Consider the following 27,561-nt stretch of genomic DNA (forward strand, 5'->3'; position numbering starts at 1 on the left):
ATTTTTTAAAACATTTAAAAGAAGACCCCAAATTTTCATTTTAATAATGTTCATTACATAAAATCATGTTCTATGGTTGTGGCTGATATCGAGATTTATTAACCCTTGTGTGGTGTTCATATTTTTGTTATTCAGCCAGTGTTCGTGGGTCTGGTGGACCCGCTGCATTTTTGGGTTTTTAATTCAACATAATCAAACGATTTATGTTAAAATACTCAACAGATGTTTACTTCATCCCAATTACAAGCAATATAAACAGCATATATGGTTAATATTTTCCCTTTACCTTTGTTAGATCACATTTAAGAATTGCAACCTTGTGCGGGAACGGCAGGGGTAGAAACAAAACTCACTTTTGCACTCGCACTCTCTCACACTTACACACAATCTCTCTCTCACATGCACGCACACACACATGCACACACACACACACACACACTCACGCGCACACACACACACACACACACACACACACACTCACACACACACACACACACACACACACACACACTCCATAGGCGTAATGGTTTTACTAATGTACAAACTCTATAATCTATCCCCCTACACTAACCCTAGTCCTAAACCTACCAATCACAGAAAACTTTTGGCCTTTTTTGAAATTCAAAAAACACCATTTAGTTTTTTTAAGCCGTTTGGATAATGAGGACACAGTTGTCCTCATAAACCATATTTACGTTGTAATACCCATGTCATTATAATCATTTGTGTCCTCATAAACCATACACAAGAACACCAGTGGACCCGAACATCCTGTGTGTAATATAAATGTATGGGGGGGGGGGGGGGATGCTATAATATTCATGTCCACTAGGTGGTACTGATGTGTTTACATGTTCAATTGATGTTAGAGCGGTGAAGAAGAGAGAGTAAAGAAAATGCTAAGCTACTGCTCGTGTCTGTCTGCGTTTTATCCGTTCCTATTCCAACTTAACAGGTGTACAGTGTGTGGTCATTGAAAATGTGTTCTGATATATGTTCTTCACAGAAAATGAGCCAAGGCCAATGAGTCTGAGGTAGAAAAAATAATTAATCGTATAATTTTTCTTTTGATAAAAAATGAAAACGGGTCCCACAGACCCGAACACCATACAAGGGTTAAAGGATTAGTTCACTTTTAAAAAAAACTTTTGCTGATAATTTACTCACCCCCATGTCATCCAAGATGTCCATGTCTTTCTTTCTTCAGTCGAAAAGAAATTAAGGATGACATGGGGGTGAGTAAATTATCATCAAAAGTTTTTTTAAAAGTGAACTAATCCTTTAATGTCATTTGCCAATTTTTGTGGTGATCTAAAAATAAAAAAAAAATAACTTTACTTTGCCTTCAGGGAAATGTGAGCGACCACCACAAGTAGACTTTGCAGATACAACAGAAATGACAAAACCTGAATACAATTCAGGGGAGAGAGTTGAATACGTCTGCTTTAATAAATACACACTGGTTCTGGGCCACCCCTACTCCAAATACATGACCTGTGAACAAGGCGAATGGAGAGGGAATATTAAGTGTTTAAGTAAGTATGAACACTAAACCATACATCAAAGACATGTAAGGCTTTTCTGACTGTATTTATTTTTTTTGTAAGTTTGATGTAATCTTGTAGTCTTGTAGTGCTGATGAATCAATGAATGTATATTGTAACAGTGACAGTGAGATGTTGTTTGTTTCAGAGCCTTGTTCAGTGACGGTGGAGGAAATGGATAAAAGAGGTATAGAGCTGCGATGGGCTGGACGGGAAAAGATATTCTCACCACATAAGGATAGAATCGAGTTTGCATGTCAGAGGGGCAAATATTTAATAGGCAGTATCCCCCTAATACAACACTGTAATGATGGAGAGATGAATTTGCCTGAGTGTGTGTGACAAGGAGAATAAAACATCACTGATGCATTAGCTGTACTAATAAAAAACAAATGGAGCTAATCAAAATAAAACCTTTTACAATTTAGTTTCTCTGTTTTGTAATTCAATTTTCTCTGTCTTGCAATTAAAACTAAATGGATGATAAAATCATTATGTTTAAAATGTGCTTTAAAAAAACGCTATTACCTTATTTAATGCCAGCTAAGTGAGCATGTGTATGAAAAAAAAAAAAACTTTTCAAAAAAGATGCCAAAAAGCCTGTAAGAACAAAGAGAAAAATAATAATCAAGTATTTTTACTATCGCGCAAATACGGGGGAAATAAACACATTAAACTTGCACGTGCGTTCGGTCTTAAATGGGCAGGATTTTAATAAACCTGCTGCTGTGTTTTAATGTTAATCAAACAAAGGACAAATATATTAGGCCTATTCACTGCTCTTGAAATAAGTTACATTTTGTAACTTTACAAAAAGATCCATCTCTATTTAATTTAGACTGTAATGAATAGGCTATGCAGTGTTTTTTCACATTTGATTGATTACTGTAGTTTTTGTTGTAGTATCAAAATTGGAATAAAGAATTAATATTTCACTGGAACCACTGACCCATTCCTCAGCACTGAGCCTTTCTGGATTTGATCTAAATATGTGCTGTTACAGTTTTTTACGATTGTTTACACACTAAAATAAAAATTTACACAATTTGCAAAATTCTACTCCAATGGGCAAAACACCTCCACAGATTTGCACAACATTACACACAATGTCTGCTTCACCCTTTTTGCAAAACATTACACACAGTGATTTGTAAAACTCTACACACATTTTTACACCTTAGACACAGATAAGGATTGTGAGGTTACTTCCTTGTCATTACAAAGCCCCGGATTGCCAATGAACGATGAACGAATTGGATAATCACATCCACCAGGTGTGGAAGCTAATTTGAAAACACAGCACTCAGGTGTGCTATAAAAGGCAGCAGGTGAGTTCACCTGTCTTCAACAAAAATGAAAGGAGCTAGAAGAAGAAGAAGAGTGAGAATGAGAGGGGGAGCTCAAAGAGGAGATGAAGGAGGTAGAGGAAGAGGAGAAGGGGGTAGAGGATGAGGCCTGGGTAGAGGAAGAGGAGAAGAAGGAGATAGAGGAGAAGGAGAAGAAGGAGATAGAGGAAGAGGCCTAGGTAGAGGAAGAGGAGAAGGAGGTAGAGGAGAAGGAGATAGAGGAAGAGGCCTAGGTAGAGGAAGAGGAGAAGGAGGTAGAGGTAGAGGAAGAGGCCTAGGTAGAGGAAGACTTGAAGAGTTGATAGAACCTGAGCAAAGAAGACGAGGACCAAATTTGACTCAAGAAATCCGTGCAACACTTATTGACCATGTTATCAACCATGGACTGACACTGATGGAAGCTGGACAAAGAGTTCAACCAAATCTCAGCAGAAATACTGTTGTGTCAGTAATTCGGACATTTCATCGAGAAAACAGGTAAGCTAACCACACAGTGCATTGAAACTGAAGCTTGATGTACTCATCAATATTGTTTACTGTGACATTGACAGAAGGCTGCATGTGTATTTATTTATTTTTTTATTTTATTTTTTTATATATATATATATATTTTTTTTTTTTACATAGGATTGAGGGTCGAGGACAGGGTCGCGGAAGGGGCCCTATGTTCACTCGTGCACAAGAGGCCGCCAATAATTGTATCGGCTGTGAGAAATTCAAGCCAATATCATCAATGATGACCATATTTTCAATAACATCCAACGAGTCTCTCTGTCAACATTAGGTCGAATCCTCAAGAAAAATCAAATATACATGAAGCAACTGTATCGGGTACCATTTAACAGAAATTCAGAGAGAGTGAAACATCTGCGCAATGAGTATGTATTGTTTATCTTACTATGGTGTGGTATTGTGCACTGCTCATAATGTTCTGGCACAAAAAAAAAATACTGTGCAATAGATATTGAATAGCATGCTATTGTCTTTTACTGTGTTTCAGAGAGTCTTGCAAATGGATGCTGCAGAAATTCAACATGAATTTATATATGTGGATGAGGCTGGATTTAACCTTGCGAAAACAAGAAGAGAGAGAAATGTAATTGGACACAGGGCAATCACCAATGTGCCAGGGCAGCGAGGGGGTAACATCACCCTTTGCACTGCTATTACACAAAATGGGGTCCTCCACCACCATGCAAATCTGGGACCCTATAATGCAAATCTAATACTTGCATTTCTTGACAGATTGCATGAGATTGTCACAGCATTAAACCAAGTGGACCAGATGAGGTACTTTGTCGTTTGGGACAATGTCTCATTCCATCGGGCTGCTCTGGTCCAGAATTGGTTCCATGAGCACCCTGAATTTGAAGTCTTATACCTTCCCCCATACTCCCCCTTCCTGAATCCAATAGAAGAGTTTTATTTCAGCATGGCGGTGGAAGGTATACGACCTGCGGCCCTATGACCGTTTGCCCCTCATTCAGGCCATGGAGCAGGCCTGTGATCATATCGAAGCAGCTTCTGTGCAGGGGTGGATTCGTCACACGAGGCGATTCTTCCAACGGTGCCTTGCCAATGAAGACATAGCCTGTGATGTGGATGAAAACTTATGGCCTGATCCAGCCAGACGGAGAGATGATGAATAGTTACAGTATTCTTGTTGCTTTTACAGTAGTTTTTCTTCAGAGTCAAAGTGTATGTACTTCATGCAGTAATTATTATTTGTCTACAGATTTTATTTGTTTCATTGATTTCATTGTTGGTTGATTACTGTAACTGATTATGGTAAGAAATACTGTAAGTATTGAAATAAATACTTGAAATATTCAGTCTGCAGCATCAGTGTTGTGCAGTGTTTGGTAAGTTTATAGTAGGCCTATTTGTGTACATTCTCCCTATATCTCAAACTAATCATGAAGAATGTTGTGGGTTTGTCACTATTTATTTTTTTTCATCTAAATTATCCCTTACATAACAATGTCTGGCAAAAAATCTAGCACATGCTATTTCCTAAAATTCATTTTTTTGCAAATGTTTTTTTTATTTATCATAGCAGTGTGAAACTGGCTGCAATAGTGTCTGATCATTGAGGACTGTGTTGGTTAAATGAAAACTAATAGCATTTCACAAATATGTGTATATGTTTTGACTGAAGTGTGTCATTTTGCAAACAATCTAGGAATTATGCAAATTGAGTGTGGTGTTTGGATAATTGTGATTATATATATATATATAAAAAAAAAACGGTTTTCAAAATTTCGTGTAAACAATTGAAAAAAACTGTAAAAGAAAGAAAGTATGATAGAGCAATATAATAAACAGTGAAAGTAACAGAAGCTCATACAATGCATTTTAGCAGTAAGCATGAAAATAAGTGAAGGGAATATATATTTGATTAAACAATTAAGCAAACTAGGCCTACTATGATTTATATTCTTTTGGTTTCTATACCGATACATTTAAAAATGACAAATGCAGTCAAAATACAGGTATCGGTTACGGTATCGGTATTGGACTCGGTCTGGAAAAAGTGGTATTGGTGCTTAATAAATAATGAGCATTTTACACTTTTTTACACATTTTACACAATTGATTGGACACATTTCTCAATCTTTTTTTCCAAATCTCTTCACACAGTTCTTTTAACAAATTTTCTACTTGGCACAGTAGTTAATTTCACATTCAAAATTCACTAAACATGGGTTTCCTGCTGATTATGTATTATGATCATGATATATAGGAGAGTGAATAATATAAATAATGTTTACTTATCTTTTTTATAATTTTTTTTTTTACAATCGATTGAACTTATAGGTCTGCAGGGAGGCCAACCAGTTGGGGTGAAAAAGGGAAACGACGTGCTGTACAAAATGTTGAACAAAACAAAATCCATATTTACAGTGCAGGAGGAAACAAAAACAAATAAAAACTGTGCAAAAAAAGTAAACAAAACAGCAACAATATGCTAATTTTGGCTAAACCAAATGGCCCAAGTTCGCAACACTGCTTAGTATTAGGTTTCTCTGAGTCCACAATCAGATGTAATTCGCCTGTTCTGCCCGGTGTCTCCATAAAGAGATTGGCCGGGAGGCACTGTAGAAGTTCCTGCCTTTGTCCATCTTCCAGGTGCTCGAGGCTCAGCTGACTGTTGCCCTGACAACCAGTTCCTCCATTTCCTCCACACACCTCTTACCTTGTACGTCGCTTATTTTCTGTAGACAAAGGCCCAGTCCCAAATGGCACCTTAAACACTCACGGTCTACCTCTGAGTCCGCACTTTCATGACGTAACGCTATTGGACTGTCAGGAAGAAGTCTGCTTTAAAGCTTGCATCAGTGCGGGCTCGGCAAAGGGGGCGCTCACGAGCACCCTTCTGATACCTAAAATTACAAACTGACACACGCAGCCATTGTAAGTTCACAAGACCAAAAGTTCATATGAAGTGTGCCATTTGGGACAGGGCCAAAGAACCTGTGACACATCTGACGAGCACGCATTCCGATGACGTCACCGTCTGAGGCTGTCAAGTTCAATGTCAATTTTCATTGATGTGTTACACACATTATTCACAGCAGAGGCCTGCTTCATTAAAGACGCTAAGAAAAGTGGTGATTAAACTTCTCTTATTAAACATATCTTCTAACTATAAGCATTTATCTTTAGGATGTTGGCTAAGTTGCGGTGAACTTATAGATTATTACACTCATTTATTTTACTTAATTTTTTTGTTGTTGACATTTTTAATAATAATAATAAAGATATCAATATTTATTAAGAAAGATACAAAATATAGTTTTGGGTATAGGATCTATGCTACTTAATATAGACTAGTTATACTTATTTTCGAAAACTGTGAATTACTGCTTTTAAATCAATAACACAATTTTGGAGAAAGCCAGAATCCCCAGTTTTAAATTATTGTTTAGATTTAGTTTTTAAAATATACTATGGAGAGGATTGCATGAAATTAAGAGCAAAAGTATTCATTTTGGAAAAAAAATCAAAGAATATTCTATAAAATCACATTAATTATATTCATTATTTTTTATATAACCCTCTCCCCTTTTAATTAGAATTATTTATTATTTTATTTATTTACTTATTTAATATTATTATTATTCAATACTTAAATAATATTACTTGACTTATTTAAAATTCATATAAAATATAATTGAACACGTTTGTAGGTCTATATTGTATCATTTATCATTGTAGCCTTATTTAAGTCGATGTTCTGTATACTGTATATTTATTTTTGGACTGATAGTTATTAATAAAGTCAAATAATGGTATGCGAGAGAGTCAGTGGTAATATCATTGTGTTCCATAGGTCAGTGTTAGAGGAACGGTGTAACAACTCAGGCTTAGCCTAAAAGTTAGTCTGCCCTGGACCAGGTTAGTTTCCCAGCATAAGTTGCCAGAGTAACTGAGTTTGAACTATTTTAAGTTTGCTTTATGAAACAGAATCCACCAACAATAAATCTGACTAACCAAAATAAGCCTGGCTTTAATTCTAATCGTGTTTCATGGAACAGCCCTCTGGTCACACAAAGTTGTTCCCAAAGCGCTTCAGCGCAGCATTGAGTGTAGCTTTTGAATGGGAACAAGTTTTCATTTCACTAAGAGATAATTTTTTAAGGAAACATTCACAGTTTAGAGGCTTAAATTGAGGAACGATTAAGCTGATAAAATTAAGAAAAAAAGGCTACCTATTTATTTTAAGAGAATTTGATCAATTATGCGGTTTTAGAGACACCATTGTTAGTTCCCAGGATGCTTTGCACATGGCTGGAAATGGAGAGTACATGTTGAAATGAAGTGTTATTTTATGTGTTTTTGAGCAAAGGGAAACATCTGTTAATGTTTAATGTTCAGTTGTTTGAAAGCGTTTGTTTGTCTATTATGTTGAAGTTTTGATCAGAAGATTGTGCAGAAGAGTAGGGCTTATGGTTAGGTTGTGAATAACTGCATGTGTTGATAATCTGAAGCATGTTGCTTTGTTCATTGAGCAATAACTTTGCTATAATGCTAGTTCAGTAACAAGTTTGTTTCTGTGCTGAGCAGCATACAGTCTTTATACAATATAAGTCAAAGACAAATATAAACAGGTTATTTCCATTCACTATTCACAAAAAAACAAACATATTATAGACTGAATAATTTAGGGGATTTTACATAATTTATTCAGATTCCATGAATGAAATCAAGCCTTAACTACTCAAAAATATCATGTGAAATGTTGTTACCAAAAGGAAATAACAATAAAAAAAATTTTTTACAGCGCTGTGATGTTTGTAAAATAAAATGGAGAAAATAGAATGCGATTATTTGTCTTGTTCCTGTTAATTTTCCTATTTCAAATAATGTCACAATTTTTACCCTTTTTTCTCCGCTCAAAATAATGGATGACTGCTAAATATCTGCTTTAAGAATTAAATGATCAATTGCACCACCAAGTGGTCCTTCTGTAAAGTTAAAATTCCAAATCTGTTTACTTGAACAAAAAAGAAGATATTTTAAGAATTGAAAATGAAACAGTTGATGGGGCCCCATTAACTTCCATGGAATATTTTTCATACTATTTTCATACTATGGAAGTTAATGGGGCCCCATTGACTGTTTCATTTTTTGGGTGAACTACAAATCCTGCAACATCTCGTTTGGCATCCATGTAATGTGCTTCTATTACGGATTTCAGCTTAGCCAACCTCAACAATTTTACTTATAGGACAATTCCGGTATTTAACACTTTGAGTCTATTTTGTAGTTTGTTTTGGATGAACAAGAGTGGTGGACAAAGAAATTTTGACGATGGTTCCTGTCGCGACTTTTTGACTATTTTAGAATTGCCCATGACCGCATTAGAATGGGAGTCTATGGCCATGCACAAACATGTCCTTAAAACAACCCTTAACTGTGCAACTCACCGAGTGGTTAGTGGTGTTTTTGATGTTCCAAAACAAGTAGCGTAGCGAAATACAGTTTCTGTCGTGTTTTATTTGGCATTTTGTAAAATCCATTGATTTCCGTTGGAGGACTCATTGCTCGTTGATATTACTGCGCTACCGGAAACGGAAAGGGGGCTGTTTACATTTGATTGTAGTCTTTTAGGTCTTTTCGCTCGGTTCTCTGTCTCTCAGAAGGCTAGCGTGAGCAGAGCAACGGAAGTTGCGGAAGAGCGGAAGTTTATACGCGGTTGTGAGGTATCTGAAAAAATAGTTCCACTATAGAAAAATAAACGGATTGAAATCATACATTGCGCCGATATATTTGTTTTTAATCATCAACGAACACCACTAACCACTCTGTGAGTTGCACAGTTTTGAAAACGAACGTTAAGGGTTGTTTTAAAGGAGAAGTTCACTTTTAAAATGAAAATTCTGTCATCATATACTCACCCTCATGTTGTTTCAAAGCTGTTTGAATTTCTTTCTTCTGCTGAACAGAAAGGAAGATATTTAGAAGAATATCAGTAACCAGACAGTTTTTGGGTCCCATTGACTTCCATAGTAGGAAAAAAATATACTATGGAAGTCAATGGGACCCAAAAACTGTCTGGTTACTGATATTCTTCTAAATATCTTCCTTTCTGTTCAGCAGAAGAAAGAAATTCAAACAGCTTTGAAACAACATGAGGGTGAGTATATGATGACAGAATTTTCATTTTAAAAGTGAACTTCACCTTTAAGGACATGTTTGTGCATGGCCATTGACTCCAATTCAAATGCGGTCATGGGCAATTCTAAAATAGTCAAAAGGTCGAGACAGGAACCATTGACAAAATTTCTTTGTCCACCACTCTTGTTCATCCAAAACAAACTACAAAATAGACTCAAAGTGTTAAATACTGGAATTGTCCTTTAAAGGGTTAGATCACCCAAAAATGAAAATCATTTAGTTAATTACTCACCCTCATGTCATTTCACACCAATAAGACCTTTGTTCATCTTCAGAACATAAATTAAGATATTTTTTATGAAATTCTAAGAGCTTTCTGTCCTTCCATTGGGAGCAATGCAACTAACACATTCAAGGCCCAGAACGATAGGAAAGACATCATTGAAGTAATCCATGTGACTCCAGTGGTTTAACCAATTTTATGAAGCAATGCAGGTGCTTTGTTTTAGCAAAAAACACAATTTACCACTTTATTTAGGGGAGCAATACGACGCATGCGAATTGTGTTGACTCAAGACCGGGTGTTGTCCCGTGAATGTGCTTTAGATAATATTATTTTGTAAATACAGAGGTAAATTATGTTGTGTTTTTTTTTTTGGCAAAACAAAGCTTACATTGCTTCTTAAAATTTAGGGTAAACCACTGGAGTCACTTGGATTAGTTTAATGGTGTCTTTACTACCTTTCTGGGGCTTGAATGTTTTAGTTGCGTAGGCTACCAATGGGGGAACAGCTCTTGGAGTTCATCAAAAATATCTTCATTTGTGTTCCGAAGATAAACGATGGTCTTACAGGTTCGGAATGACATGAGGGTGTATAATTAATGACAGAATTATTTTTTTTTGCTGAACTATACCTTTAAGGAATCCTGGAAACACCTTAAATCAACCACAGCATGCATTCGGTCCATTTTCTGGAATAACTGAAATGCAGATAAGAAAACAAGTTTCACACACACACAAAAAAAAACTTTCTGCAGTTTTACATTTTCCACAAAGTTTTAAATGATTCACTTAAAGCTTCATATAAAATACCCAGAAAAGTAAAATGTTAAACTAATCCATTTGAATTGATAAGTTTAGTAAAAAATGTCTGAAGAGACAACCGCTTGGTATAATAAACAGATTAAATTTAGGATTTTACTCACATTTCAACATTGAACAAACAGAAGCTCAACCGCACTTGCGGAAGCTCAAATGTGCTGCAAAACACACGATAATGAACATCATGGGTTTCGCACGTCTAGCAAACATGCTTGAGCTTCCGTTTACCGCAACTGATGTGTGAATTGATGAATATTTATATGTGAATAAAAGCCTAAATTAAATCTGTTCATCATATAAAATGATAGTATCTCTACAGAAAAACTTGGACTAAACTGCTCAATTCAAATTATTTTACGATCTCTTTATTATGGTAGCATACAGGTATCAAAAGACATTTTGTAATTTATTATGCAAAATGGCAATGTAATATATAAAATGGCAATGTATTTCTTATTTAAATTTACATTTTCCATACCATATGTGCAATGTTTGGGGCAAAGTGACAATACAAATTCAATAATATAATTAAATTAGCCATCTCCTACACTTGTTTTAACATATAATTTAAAAATATTACAAAAATGATTAGAGATGTTTAAAGGCATAATTCACACAAAATTAAAAAACTCTGTCAATAATTATTCACTCATGTTGTTCCTCCAAACCTGTAAGACTTTTGTTCATCTTTGAAACACAAATGAAGATATTTTTAATAAAATCTGAGAGCTTTCTGTCCCCCCATTGACAGTCCATGCAACTAAAACTTTGATGCTTCAAAAAGTTCATAAAGAGATCGTAAGGCCAATCCATTTGAATCAAGCAGTTTACCGTAGTTCAAATTTTCTAAAGAGACATGAACGCTTTATATGATGAACAGATTTCAGAAGCTCAACCGAACATGCTTGACACGTGAGAACAAACCTCTTTCTCAAACGTGCTGCGCAACACACGAGAATGAACCTCATTTGTTTTCGCATGTCAAGTGAACATGCTAGAGCTTCCTTTTACTGTATTTGATGCGAATTGATGAATAAAAGCCTAAATTCAACCTGTTCATCATAAAGGAAGCAGAAAATTTAGACTAAAACACTCAATTCATATGGATTAGTTTTACAATCACTTTAGGAACTTAAAGCGTCAAAGTGGTAGTTGCTTAGCTGTCTATGGGGGGTCAGAAAGCTCGTAATTGATGAGTAATTGATGAAAGAATTTTAATTTTGGGGTGAACTAACCCTTTAACATGTTCAACGTAAAATTGTAGCAAAATGATAATTTAAATGCTATATTTCTTAATTGCATTTACACTCACAGTTAGGACACTTATGATTGCATTTTTATTAAATACCCGCGATGAATGTGGCAAAATTCAATCTGGATTTAAAAAAAGGATTCCGAGACGATCATTGCATCAAGTGCTTAACTTTGAGTGTAAAAGCAACTAGGAAAAATAACCTAAATTATTATTTTGCTATAATATTTGCTTGAACATTTTAAACATCTCATTTCTGTAATACATTTCATTTTTTATTTTTGAACTTATAAAATTTTCAAATGTACGTTTTAATTTTATGTTAAAGCTAGTTTAGTAATGCAAATTATTATTTTATTGATTTTGAATATTGTTTTGCTCCAGATGTTGCACATATCATATAGAAAATGTAAATATAAATACAGAAATACATTGCCATTTTACACATTGCATTGCCATTTTGCACGTTACATATCATATTGACATTTGGTACCTGTATGCTACCATCAGGCTTGGGAGGGTTACTTTAAAAATGTATTCCGTTACAGTTACAAATTACTTCCTAAAAAAAGTATTCAGTAATGTAATCCAAGTACTATAATATGAAAGTAATGTAACTGATTACTTTTGGATTACTTCAAGGTCACGTATATAAATAAAGTCAAGCAAGAAGAAATATTATTTAAAAAAAAAACTAAAAAAAAAAACTTTTATTTATTAAGGATTTGGTCCAGTGTACAATATTTGCAAAATATACACACAGGCCTGAATATATATATTTATGTAAAGGGCTATACAGACATCTAGTGGCTAATGTATGGTATTACAGATTATTTTGTTTTATTTTTAACTAATTTTTAAATAAAAAATAAAAACACAACATTTAGTTGTGTAAAATAGTTTATTTTAAAATAGGCTTACATGTTGACTAAAGCCGTGATCTTTTTTAATTTGCCTGACTGAACTTGGGGCATTGGCAGGAGTTCCCCTACGAGACAGCGAACATCCCGTTACGTGAGAAAAGATTAAGAAAGGACATTTTGGGTACTAAAAAAGCTACTCTCCTAAATTCTACAAAATAGCAGCGGAATTTCCATGAATTAAAAGCGATTTTACCCGCAGGAAGGCAGCATCGTTTCTACTAGCAGTGATTCAGTCTGCGTCTGAGGAGATTATAGAAGGCTGTTATTTGCGCTTGCACCAGCACGTGGCACACGTGAGTCATTAATGGCAACAGAATCAGGAACTACTGTATAATCAAGCAGCGCTTAATATTGTTATTATGCCAAAATACTTATTTATTTAGTTTCAAATGAAACCATTGTAACCCTGAAAGTATTCCCCCTTTTTTCAAAATGTAACTATAATCTGATTACAACGTTTTTTGACGTAACTGTAACGGATTACAGTTATTGGATTTTTGTATCCTGATTACATAACGCCGTTACATGTATTCCGTTACTCCCCAACCCTGGCTACCATACTTTGTGAGTGTCAGAGTTTTAAGGGAATATACTTTCAGTTAAGTGACAGAAATCTTTCAGAGTTAATTTGAAGTGCAGTTACTGTGCTTTATCAAGATTGACATCACTCTGTCATTATGGCAAACATTTTGTCTTAGAAATATAAATTCAACCTCATCAGAAAAAAGAATATCATAAGATTAAGAAACTCAAATAACACATTGTACTGATACTTGCCTCACAGTCACAGCTGAGAACGCAGGAAGACTTTCAGATGTGTGATCAGACAGTGAGACCAGCACTGACAGTTTACCCATCATGATCTAAAAATCACAGACACATTAGCTGAGTACATGACATGTATATGACTTAGGACAGAATCAGGTAATCGCATTAATTTAAACACAGAAGGAGCGATCAAATATTTTATCTGCGCACGTGCGCTGGCGTACAATCACGTTGTTCCAAAACCGCAACTTACAGTATTGTGGACTAAAGTAGCCTACACCAGCATGGCACCTCTGGTTGAGCATTCATTTACAACAATAATGTTTTAAATGTGAACTTACGACACAGAAACTCAATTGCTTTAAAATATAACGTTATTTACAGACGGCTATCATTGACTGGATTCGTATTAACGTTAGCAGCTAAGCTATTTACACTCGCTATTATCATGTTGAGTAGCTGTAACGTTTTATACAGTTTATTTGGTTAAACATAAACATAAAACCCACCTTTGAATTTCCTTTTCTCTTCGTCTTATAATTCAGTCCAGCCACTAAAGTACTTCTGACGATAAAGAGGGCGACGGCGAAGCCATGGCTTGTGGTGGTGCTCCGTGCTCGTAATCTGCTTCGCGAAGTTCCCGCTCTCCGGTCTATTTGAAAATGCAGTAATGGCTGCAGCAGCAGCAACATTGGGCAATCAGTTTCATGTTTCCTAAATAGCAAAGTTAACATTTAACAGTTAACGTTATAGTGGATAATGGAGAACAAACGCCATATATTGTACACGTGATGACTTAATAATAGTCAATAAGTTAACTGCATTAAAATTTAAAAAGTGTAACGTTAACGTTATAGCCTAGCTAACTTACAAGTCAAATGGCTAAAAAGCATTTGGAGCAAAGCTAATTTAACTCGCTAAATTAACGTTAAGTGGCTGAAACATTTATATTTTTGACTTGTGAACTAAATACATAGATTATCAGAACTCACCTTTAAATTATGTCTTCTTCAAGTTTGATAAAATAATCTCGACCGCGCTGCAGCCGTGTAATGTTAGCCTGCTGCTTCCCGCTGTCAGTTCGGAAAATTCCGTGGCTGAAGCGATTTCGACCAATCAGTGTCTTGTTGCTATGCCAAATATTGAACACAGCAACCAATCATGAATGAAACAGTAATTTGGTCCATCACTGTACCCTTGATGTGAGAACAATTATGTACCTTCATTTCAATTGTACCTTAACAGGTACCAAACAGTATCATCAGTGGTCTTTCCTGTACCATTAAAGGTACTATTATTGAAAAGGTACAAAACTGTTCTTTGAGGAACATTATTTGTACCACCGTGTACCTTTTTTTCTGAGAGTGTACATGGTGGTCATAAAGGGATGGACATGGTCAGAAACAATGCTCAGGTAGGCCGTGGCATTTAAACGATGCCCAATTGGCACTAAGGGGCCTAAAGTGTGCCAAGAAAACATCCCCCACACCATTACACCACCACCACCAGCCTGCACAGTGGTAACAAGGCATGATGGATCCATGTTCTCATTCTGTTTACGCCAAATTCTGACTCTACCATCTGAATGTCTCAACAGAAATCAAGACTCATCAGACCAGGCAACATTTTTCCAGTCTTCTACTGTCCAATTTTGGTGAGCTCGTGCAAATTGTAGCCTCTTTTTCCTATTTGTAGTGGAGATGAGTGGTACCCGGTGGGGTCTTCTGCTGTTGTAGCCCATCTGCCTCAAGGTTGTGTGTGTTGTGGCTTCACAAATGCTTTGCTGCATACCTCGGTTGTAACAAGTGGTTATTTCAGTCAAAGTTGCTCTTCTATCAGCTTGAATCAGTCGGCCCATTCTCCTCTGACCTCTAGCATCAACAAGGCATTTTCGCCCACAGGACTGCCGCATACTGGATGTTTTTCCCTTTTCACACCATTCTTTGTAAACCCTAGAAATGGTTGTGCATGAAAATCCCAGTAACTGAGCAGATTGTGAAATACTCAGACCGGCCCGTCTGGCACCAACAACCATGCCACGCTCAAAATTGCTTAAATCACCTTTCTTTCCCATTCTGACATTCAGTTTGGAGTTCAGGAGATTGTCTTGACCAGGACCACACCTCTAAATGCATTGAAGCAACTGCCATGTGATTGGTTGATTAGATAATTGCATTAATGAGAAATTGAACAGGTGTTCCTAATAATCCTTTAGGTGAGTGTATATATATATATATATATATATTTGTTTGGTTTTTTTTTGTTTGTTTTTTTTGCTTTGATGCTCAAAAGTGTGTGAATTAGAGTGCATGGAAATAACATGTTTATATTTGTCTTTGACTTATATTGTATAACGACTGTATGCTGCTCAGCAAAGAAATGAACTTGTTCCTGCACTAGCATTATAGCAAAGTTATTGCTCAATGAACAAAGCAACATGCTTCAGATTATCAATACATGCAGTTATTCACAACCTAACCATAAGCCCTACTCTTCTGCACAATCTTCTGATCAAAACTTCAACATAATAGACCAAAAAAAAACTCTTTTAAAAAACTGAACATTAAACATTAACAGATGTTTCCCTTTGCTCAAAAACACATAAAATAACACTTCATTTCAACATGTACTCTCCATTTCCAGCCATGTGCAAAGCATCCTGGGAACTAACAATGGTGTCTCTAAAACCGCATAATTGATCAAATTCTCTTAAAATAAATAGGTAGCATTTTTTCCTTAATTTTATCAGCTTAATCGGTTCCTCAATTTAAGCCTCAAAACTGTGTATGTTTCCTTAAAAAAAATTATGAAAATGTATCTCTTGGTGAAACACTGAACCACAGTTTTCCTAATAAAATATACACAATATTTTTAATTATCACTTTAAAGTTTTTTAGGCCCTGTTTACACGAGAACGCTCCCGGGTGAAAACGTAAAAATATTTTATCAGATGTGCCTTTCGTTTAGAAGGCGACGGCGTTTTTGGGGCTTAAAAACGCATAAAAGTGAAACCACCCTCCAGAGTGAAAATCTTAAAAACGCTCCACCGTCGCGTTAAAAACGCAAAAGTCTGCTAGACAGTGAAGGCACCGATCAGTGCTTCACATTGCCACCTAGCCGCCTGGAGAGCACACCACATTGAATTTCACACACTTTTGCGTCACCGTATGCACGCAGATTTCCCCCCCATAACGCTCGTCTAAACGCAGAATAAAAAGTGATCACTTTTGCGTTTTTTCTTCAGATCGTTTCCGTGTAAACGTAGCCTTAATGAAAATTTCAAGACCCTTGATTAATTGTTTTACACTAGTGTTGACTGCATTCAGTGAGCTAACTCTTCAACTACGCAAGATATTTTAACAAATAAACAATATTCCCTACAAAAAAAAAAAAAAAAAAGATTTATCAGTTACTACAAACCAAGCTTTTTTTTATCTTGTGAATTTTGTCGATTTAACTTTGAAGTTTATGTTATGCTTATTGCCTTAAAATAATCTATTCAATTCAGGGTTTTTAGTATTTACACATCTCAAATTCTGATAACAGGGTTGCAAAATCACAAACCTCAGAACTTAACTTATAAACTTCTTATAATATTTAGTTTGACATTTATTTTCACATTCAGCATTTCACAGTCACAAGAACTCTCTTTTTTTCAATATTTATTGGGGGAAAAAATACATTTGTATTAATTTTTCATGTCCTATTTTGAACATAATTAATTGTTTGCCAAGAATCACATGACAACCGTTTGCAAACAAAGTTAAAGACCTTTGAGTTTAACAATTCAGTGTTTACATAAAAAGTTAGATCCAGTAAACGACATCCAGCCTTTACATTTCCAACTCTTTTTTATTTATTTTTTATGTGAGATAATGAGGATCAACTATGTTGAACAACTCAAGGATTTTGACTTCTCTAAAGTAACATTTCTTTTGGTGTGTTTAAATGGCAAATAAGAATTGCTGCATCAGATAAGATTTTTTTTTTTTTTTTTTTTCACTTATATGAAATATTGCTTGTGCACAGAGTGGTCCGGTGTAAGAAAAAACTCTCTTTGACTTTGATAAATGATTAACTTGTTGATCCCCAAGCAGACAAGAGTATCAGCGACAGACCAACAAAGATACTTGTGAATTGAGATCAAAATGAAAGTTCCTGTAAAACTCCTCGGCTTCGTCTTTTGGTTGTTTTCCTTAAATTGTGTTCGATGTAAAGGCAAGTGATTTTTTGTTGTTGTTATTTATTTGAATGTCTTTTTAATTTAGATTGTATTGACTTGAATATAAATGTTATATTATATGCTCTTCCCAAACTGTAGATTTAGAAAGTGTTGCCTAGCATTTAATGTACATTTAATGTCTTTGTGTAACTTTTTTTTTTTTTTGCGAGAGGATATTAACTATAAAAACACAGAACCAGTTGCGAAAGAGTTATACGATGAAGTTGAAACAGTGAGGCTGAGCTGCACGACAGGTTTTACTGGAATGTATAGATTAAAATGTGAAAAAGGACAATGGAAGACATCCATTGAGCGACCCTGTGCGGTGTTTGGTGTTTTTAGGCCCCAACGGCGCCTTCCAGGCAGCGAGGGTATGGGTAGGTTTAAGGTTGAGGTTAGGGTTAGCTGCCTGGAAGGAGCCATCGGGGGCTAAAATGGTCAATTCCACATCACCAATGACCACATCATTTTTGGTTATTAAATCAATGTTACAATGCAGAGTAAAACTTGTTTGTTTATTTCTGCAGAGATAAAATGCAGTCACCCAGGGGACACACCAAATGGTGATTTTAGTCTTATATCAGGGTCTGAGTTTGTTTTCGGAGCAACAGTGTTGTATACTTGTGAGAAAGGGTAAATGTGCTTTAAAATTTGGGATGGGAGAAAAAAAAAAATTCAAATCTTTTGCGTTCCCTCGCAAAACTTCTGTGTCCTTTAGCAAATATGTTGGCGTTCTTTTGCTAAACCTGTTGTGAGCTCAGGCAGACGGTCCCTTCAGACTTTTCTCTCTGCCGCCTGCTCATAGAGACCAATTTATATTATAAACTCGTTTTGAGGAAAATTGGGTTGTAGCTTGTTGTTACTATGATTGGAAAGTGATTGGGAGATTACAGAGGAGGAAAGTTATGGTGATGTTATTCACTTTGAGAGTATATCTAATGACAAAAAGATAGACAGAAGTAGTGACATTCACTGCACAGAGACGGGCGAATGGAGTGCAGAGATATTCCAAAGTGCAATAGGTCATTCCATTGTTTATTTGTTTGTTTGTTTGTATCTTCGCCCAATGATCACAGATTTCTGAGCTTTATTCAAAATACCAATTTAACTATTTATCCTTCCCTTGCTTTTCACACAGAGATATGTTATCTCTAACATAGAGATGCACAGCACCAGATATATCAAATGGTTATGTTTTTGAGAAAATGCAAGATTACAGGAAAGATGCCATATTAAAATACAGATGTTCACCAGGGTTCAAACCTAGAGAGGGAATCCCCATATGTGCTAAATTTGGCTGGACTCTGAACCCAGAATGTGATGGTAATGTGATGACAATGCACCAATATTACATAATAAACAATTAATATGTGAAATAACACTAAAATCATTCTATCCATATAGCTTTGATTATGCAAAAAAAAAAAAAAAAAAAAAAAAACCTGTAGTGTAACACTGAAACATTCTTAAATTAGATTAGAGCCATTAACCTTAAATTCAAAACTGAATATTTCTGAATATAACTTCAATATACTGAATAATATTAAAATAAAGAAAGTATGTAGTTAATAATGTAACTGTAGGTCGATTGTTAACACGTTAACTGTCATGGCGGACACTGCTCATGCTGTTCGTGCTGCTCAGGTCTTTAGCCGGTCTCGAGTAAAACCGGAGATTTATAAGACAGTGGACGGTAAAATCATTGTGGAAGATGAGTTACTTAATTTCCTTGCTGTAAAAATTAAGACATTGAGCCAGGACGAGATTGTCCTCTTGGCTACAAATACTTTTGACTCCGAGTGGATCGAGTCCTCTAAGAAAGTGTTGTTTGAACTATGTTCTACTACACAGAGGAACGTCTCACATAAAGGGACACAGAAAGATGTTAACAACATAAAGAGCTGCCTGAAAGTATTGAATGAGTGTGGGGAGGATATCCCCAGGTTTGTCTCTCACTATCTGAATGAACTGCCGCCGGTGACATTTACTAACATGGATGTCTCGACCCTACTTGGGAAAATGGAACAGTTGTCTGCTGAGGTCTCCACCCTGAAACGTGCTGTGCAGCTACAGACTGATGTTGGCGAAGATTTTCGTGCCATTACGATGGAAACGAATCGCCGTGTGGGTGTATTGGAGTGTTCTATTAACCTGGCTCGAGGCGATGGTATGGACGAGCCGACGGTGAGCGTCGGGGCCCTGGGCGGTGTGGCGGGGGGGGCTGCACCGGTGGGTGCCTTTGGGCTGGCGACTGCGGCGGGGTCCGCTGCTCCGAGCATGGAAGGTGCTGACGCTATAGCGACGGATGGTCCCAGTGGATTAACATCGTTGACAGGCTCTCCAAAATGGAGTCATGTTGTCAAAAAGGGTCGACGTCAAGTCCGAGAGAACAATGATGCTGAAGCTAGCTTCCGATCACGCTCTGGACAACCCGGGCGGAGAAAGAAAACCGGTAACGCTAAACCTATTATTGGAACTGGAACTGTCGGCAATATCAGAGTAGTCAAGACTAAGTTGGTAAGTGTTTTTGCTTCCAAGTTTTCACCAGATCTAGACGCTGAAACTTTATCTGGCTATCTCAGGGAAAAACTTGGACGGGAGGTTGCTTGCCAAAGGATAGATATTGTGCACCGTAGGTGTGGTTCATTCAAAGTTACTGCTGAATGTGATGAAGTTAATGAAATGTATGATCCCGAACTTTGGCCGGAAGGGGCATTAGTTCGGCGATATTATGAGCCGCGCAGGGCTGGAGTTACCGTGTCAAGCAGTGCACCCGCTGCGGGGAGATTGATTGAACATGCTGGTGCCACGGGCACTCATTAAGTCCTTGTAAATGGACATTCGGATTGTGTCGTACAACTGTCGTGGCCTGTGTTTGGGGCAGAACGCAGGAGATAAAGCGCGCCGCCTAGTTGTTGACAACCTTCTGGAGAACTGTGATATACTCTGTTTGCAAGAGACTTTTTTAGCAAAGCAAAACTTGGAATGTTTAAACTCTATCAATGATGACTTTTATGGTGCTGGGGAGTCTACAACTGACCTTGGCATGGGAATAGTCAGGGGTAGGATATCAGGGGGTGTGGCTGTCCTATGGAATAAGAAGCTAGACTCAATAATAAATGTGGTTAGGCTTGAAGCAGATTGGTGTATAGCCCTGCGTTTTGTCTGCAATAACAAGGAGTTTCTTATCTTAAATGTGTATACACCATATGAATGCTGTCAGAATGAGGATGTATATTTAAATAGGCTTGCCTTCATCAGTTCCTTTATAGAAAACAGTAATACCTCTTGCGTTTATGTCATTGGAGATATGAATGCGGATATTTCGGATAAGAAGTCACTATTTGCTAAACATATAATTCAATTCTGTGAAGATAATAATTATATATTGTCAAGCAGAGAATTGTTGCCTACAGATAGTTATACTTACATTAGCGAGGCCTGGCACACTACATCATGGCTGGACCACTGTATTAGTACAGCTGATGCCCATGCCTCAATGGGGTGTATGAACATATTGTATGGGATAACAACATGTGATCATATACCTTTTGCTATGGTGATAAATGCTGAACACATACCTGTGCTATCTGGATGTGGAAATGGTGTCAATACAAAAGTATTAGACTGGTCAACACTTAAAAAGGAAGACATTTCTGCCTACTATGTACATACAGACAAGACATTAGGTAATATCCAACTACCTCTAGATGCAATCCTGTGTAGGGATATTAACTGTAAGGATGAGAAGCATAGGAGAGATATATGCTCCATGTATACTGACATAGTTCATGCTCTGTATGAAGGCAGTAAGCCCTATTATAGATATAAAAATAAGAACCATAACAACAAGCCTGGTTGGAAGGAGTATGTAGCTGGATATCATACGGAGGCACGGGAGGCTACTAAATCATGGGCTATTGCTGGTAGACCTCGACAAGGTCCTGTGTTTGAGCATAAGAAGCTCACTAATGCAAGATATAAGTATGCCATTCGCTTTATATGTAAAAATGAGCAGGCCATGAGGGCTGATTCCATGGCAAAGAAGCTCATAGGTAACAATGTTAATGATTTTTGGAAAGAAGTGAGAGTTCTTAATAACTGCAAGACATCTTTACCATGCACTGTTGAAGGTATCTCCGGATCAGACAAAATTGCAGAGTTATGGCGACAGCACTATAGTACCTTATTTAACTGTATTCACACTGATTTGTATAAAGTAGAACACATTGAGAGTAATACTTCGTTGGAATCAATGGTGATTATGTCACATGAGGTACATCAAGCCATACATAAGCTTTCTGAGAACAAAGCTAGTGGATTGGATTGTATTTCTGCTGAACATCTTAAAAATGCCAGTATAAGAATAGCTCCCTTGCTCGCCATTTGTTTTACTGTTTTTATGATACATGGTGTATTGCCTGACTCAATGTTGGTTGTTCTATTAGTTCCAGTCATTAAGGACAAAGCTGGGAAGGTAGGTAGTCTAGATAACTACAGGCCTATAGCTTTAGCGAGCATATTATCAAAGGTACTAGAAAGAATTCTGTTGGACAGATTAAATGAATTTATTAACACCACAGATAACCAATTTGGATTCAAAGCTAAACATGGCACTGACTTGTGTATATATGCTCTAAAGGAAATTGTGAACAAATATAGAGATAAAAACTCATCAGTTCTTATGTGTTTTATTGATGCTTCTAAAGCATTTGACCGTATAAATCATGGTAAATTGTTTAACAAATTAAGGCAAAGAGGGGTGCCTAAGTATATTGTGAGAATTTTGGCTTACTGGTATGCCCACCAGACTATGCAAGTGAAATGGGGCAATAGTGTCTCTGCTCTATTTGGAGTTGGCAATGGAGTCAGACAAGGAGGTATTTTGTCACCTGCTCTTTTTAATCTCTATATGGATGATCTGTCCAGGCAGCTAAGAACCTGTAATACTGGGTGCATGATTGGTAATTCAATAGTGAACCATATTATGTATGCAGATGACCTTGTGATTTTTAGTCCAAGTAGTGCTGGATTACAGCAGCTTCTTAAAATCTGTTCGGTATATGGTGTGGAACATGATATCAAATATAACGCCAATAAGAGTGTCGTCATGATCAGTAGAACTAAAGATGATAAATGTTTGAACTACCCTGATTTTAAATTGGCTAATAATAAGCTTAGTGTCTGTAATAAGGTGAAATACCTTGGTCATTTTATCACTGATAAAATGACAGATGATGAAGATATTTACAGGCAATGTCGCATGATGTATGCACAAGCCAATATTCTTTTACGTAAATTTAGGGCATGTACGGTTGGTGTGAAGATATCTCTGTTTAAAGCATATTGCACACCGTTCTATACTGCACACTTGTGGTCAAATTATAGAAAGGCAAGTCTTTTAAAATTGAAAGTGGCATATAACGACGCAATGAGAATGTTACTCACAAGACCAAGATGGTGTAGTGCAAGTGAGATGTTTGTGGTTGCAAGAGTAAGGACCTTTCATGCTGTTTTAAGAAACCTAATGTTTAAATTCATGTGCCGGCTTAATGGGTCACAAAATGAAATAATAATGGGCTTAACTAACATACGGCTAAGTACTATACACTACCAATCCCGTATGTGGAAACACTGGTATAATTGTCTCCTGGTAGAACAATGATCTTCTTTTTAAATTGTTTTATTTATTTTATGTTATTTATATATATATTTTTTTTTATTTTTTTTTTTTTTTTTTTTTGTGTGTGTGTATGTAGGTATGTGTGTATGCATGTGTGTTTATGAGCTTGTACTTATGTATTGTTATGGTGAGATGTGGACCTTGAGTCTGTAATAAAGTTTTGATTGATTGATTGATTGAATAAACTAAAATTGTATATTTTCAAAGCATTCAAGAAATATATTGTAATATATAATATATATACAGTGAGGAAAATAAGTATTTGAACACCCTGCTATTTTGCAAGTTCTCCCACTTGGAAATCATGGAGGGGTCTGAAATTGTCATCGTAGGTGCATGTCCACTGTGAGAGACATAATCTAAAAAAAAAAAAAATCCAGAAATCACAATATATGATTTTTTTAACTATTTATTTGTATGATACAGCTGCAAATAAGTATTTGAACACCTGTCTATCAGCTAGAATTCTGACCCTCAAAGACCTGTTAGTCTGCCTTTAAAATGTCCACCTCCACTCCATTTATTATCCTAACCTGTCCACCCCATACAATCAGTAAGAATCCAACTACTAACATGGCCAAGACCAAAGAGCTGTCCAAAGGCACTAGAGACAAAATTGTACACCTCCACAAGGCTGGAAAGGGCTACGGGGAAATTGCCAAGCAGCTTGGTGAAAAAAGGTCCACTGTTGGAGCAATCATTAGAAAATGGAAGAAGCTAAACATGACTGTCAATCTCCCTCCGACTGGGGCTCCATGCAAGATCTCACCTCGTGGGGTCTCAATGATCCTAAGAAAGGTGAGAAATCAGCCCAGAACTACACGGGATGAGCTGGTCAATGACCTGAAAAGAGCTGGGACCACCGTTTCCAAGGTTACTGTTGGTAATGCACTAAGACGTCATGGTTTGAAATCATGCATGGCACGGAAGGTTCCCCTGCTTAAACCAGCACATGTCAAGGCCCGTCTTAAGTTTGCCAATGACCATTTGGATGATCCAGAGGAGTAATGGGAGAAAGTCATGTGGTCAGATGAGACCAAAATAGAACTTTTTGGTCATAATTCCACTAAACGTGTTTGGAGGAAGAAGAATGATGAGTACCATCCCAAGAACACCATCCCTACTGTTGAGCATGGGGGTGGTAGCATCATGCTTTGGGGGTGTTTTTCTGCACATGGGACAGGGCGACTGCACTGTATTAAGGAGAGGATGACCGGGGCCATGTATTGCGAGATTTTGGGGAACAACCTCCTTGTTCCTATGATAAAAATCATACATTGTGATTTCTGGATTTTTTTTTTTTTTTTTTAGATTATGTCTCTCACAGTGGACATGCACCTAGGATGACAATTTCAGACCCCTCCATGATTTCTAAGTGGGAGAACTTGCAAAATAGCAGGGTGTTCAAATACTTATTTTCCTCACTGTATATATAATATACCCTATATTGGATTGGGGCTAACTACTACCACCCAGTTGAACTTCCAGACACCTGAGGACTTCCCTGGAGGGATGCCATTCTCAAGTGTCTGGAAGACATGTACCCCTGGTCCTGAAAACAGTCCCGCTGAGACCACCCGTCCAGGGTCTCGTCCCACCGAGACCACCCCTCTAGAGCTTCCTCACGACAGGCCTGCCCAGTCTGAGCCTCTTCACGTCAGGTATGCCCAACCAGAGACTGTTCACGCTACATCTGAGCCCTCGTCTCTGGCCAAGATGGCCGCCGCCATGCTGCTTGAGCCCTCAGCCAAGATGGTCGCCGCTTCGCCGCCTGAGCCCTCAGCCAGGATGGTCGCCGCAACACCAAGACCTGTCTCTGTCCCCAAGCCTGAGTCTCCTGGCCCAAACTCCCACCCAGCCTCCCTCTCCCACCTCCTGCTAGCCCCACAGCTCACCCACATGCCAGTGCTCAGCTCCAGCATGATCGGTGGATCCCCGGTCTCCACCTCCAACCTCCGCAACTAGGACTCTACCTCGGCCTGTCAATCCATCAGCTCAACCTTGGCTCCTACCTCCCTCAGCTCCACCGTGGTCCATCAGTTCACCAGTTTCGCCAGGCTCCCTCGTCCCCACGGATCCACCTTGGTCACACGTCGACCTACCCTCACCTCTGGACTGAGCTCCATTGGACTCCTCACTCCCTTCTGTTCCTCCTTGGTCCTCACTCTCTCTGTCTCCACCATGCCCTTCTGTGTCCCCGCCTGTACCTCAGTCACCAGAGCCGGCAGCTTCGCCATGTCCCACCGGATCCTCGGCGTCACCTGGGCTAGTCGGCTCTCCGGCTCCACCTTGGTCTCCTTTCCAACCTGCTCCGACCCTGTCAGTCAGCTCCCTGGAGTCGTCAGCCCTGCCTCCTCCATGGCTCCTCTCTCCGTCGGCTCCGCCCTGGCTGCCTGCACAGCCTGCTCCGCCCTGGCCGCCTGAACATCCTGCTTCGCCCTGGCCCCTCCTGCCTTCTGGTCTGCCCTTCACCTGCTCTCCATCCTCCTCGTGAGTCCCTTCCCTCCTTCTGCAGTTGGCCTATCTATGGCGTGGGGACGCACCTGCCGGGAGGGGGGAGTACTGTCACGTTTCAGGGTTTGTTTGTATTTTCAGTAGTTGCATGTCTTCCTTTGTTCTTTTCCCGCCACTCCTTCATATCCATGGTTACTGTCATTTAGTTCATTTGTATCACCTGTGTTTAGTTCATCATCATCATCTATGTCACCTGTGTTCTGTTAATCAGTGTTCATCATTGTTTGTATTTAGTTCCATTCTGTTCAATTAGACTTTGTCTGATCTCCGTCCAACTAAGTGTGTGTGAACCCTTTTGCCTGTCTGTACCTGTTTGTATTAAATTGTTAGTAAAAGTTTGTATTGGAACTTTTGATTTTCCCTCTTCTTCTGCCTGCACCACACCGTGACATTCAAATTGTACTCTATTTATGGTAAGCTTTTTTATTTTTATTTTTTTTTTTTTAGGAATTTAGGGCTGAAACCCTTTTGTTTTTCTTAATTTTCCCTTGATTTTCCCTTGATTCTCCATCAAAATGAAATTTAAATGACTAAAAAATGTCTGCTCTGCGCAGAACCTCACCAAATTAGCTGAGCATGTGTGCCATATTATTCTAAATAAGCGTGCAGTTTTACAACCCCAAAAAGAATTTCCAGAGAGCTGTGACTCACACTTAATTATTGCTGAGAAGGAGAACTAAACGCTGTTAATCCTATATATTCTATACATGTATAAACATGTATCTAATTTTCCCATCTCATGATTTTCCTTTTATGTGGTTTAGACTATGCATTCTTTTAAACTCTTTTGGGGTTCATATTTCAGACTTTGCATACTATGGTTTACCAAAATCATATGTGTGGCATGTTTGGTCTCTATACACCCCAATCTTTGTTTTACATTACATTTTGCTTACTTTGTGATGCATTAGTATTATAAGAATCGTCCTGGTTGCGTATGCAACCCACCGTTTCCTGAAGGAGGGAACGAAGGACGTTTTCGGCGTCGACTGAAATGGGATCACGCCAGGGAGCCAATTGTCTTCGAGCGTGCGAGCATGAGCAAATGAAAACTTTGCGTGCGTGATTTGTATCACACTCTCCGCCCTGCAAAGCGGGTATAAATACGGAAGTGGATGCACGCACTAGTTGCTTTACGCTGAGGAGCCGTGAGAGCTCGGTCAGCGGTGGTCCTGCTATAGTGGCAAAAGGACTATGTCCACCGTTCCCTATTTGTACCCACGCGCCACGCCCTCCCAAGAATCTATAACGTTACCTAGGCTACTTTCACTTTTAAAAATTCATCATAACCGCGAGCGCGCAATCTGTTTGCAGTCATCGAGATGGATGCTTCAGAGTTGAAGAAAAGAATAGCTAGTGGAGATTGTAAAGTTGTCGACAATACGTCATCAAAAATCATGTCCAGTGTGTGGGGGAAATTTGGAGTTATCTGAAGAAAATATTGTGAAAGGCTTATTTGCTGCATGCATTTTCGTGTTGGATAGCCGCAAATGTGGAACTTCTTCGCCGAGGAAGCACGCAGATAACTGTGGTAACAAACCAAGCAGTTCCACCAGAAAGACTCGGGAGAATAAATACTGTAACAA

The 27,561-nt window shown here is 37.8% G+C and overlaps 2 protein-coding genes across 2 annotated transcripts in view; both read left to right on the forward strand.

Moving 5' to 3' along the window:
• Window positions 1-27,561, forward strand: part of LOC307170186 (verrucotoxin subunit beta-like) — a 157,011-nt gene that overhangs the window by 103,503 nt on the left and 25,947 nt on the right. The window lies entirely within an intron of this gene.
• Window positions 1-27,561, forward strand: part of LOC307170184 (complement factor H-like) — a 268,514-nt gene that overhangs the window by 7,443 nt on the left and 233,510 nt on the right. The window lies entirely within an intron of this gene.

This window comes from Squalius cephalus (assembly GCF_949319135.1).
Source record: "Squalius cephalus genome assembly, chromosome: 13".
Classification (NCBI taxonomy): domain Eukaryota; kingdom Metazoa; phylum Chordata; class Actinopteri; order Cypriniformes; family Leuciscidae; genus Squalius; species Squalius cephalus.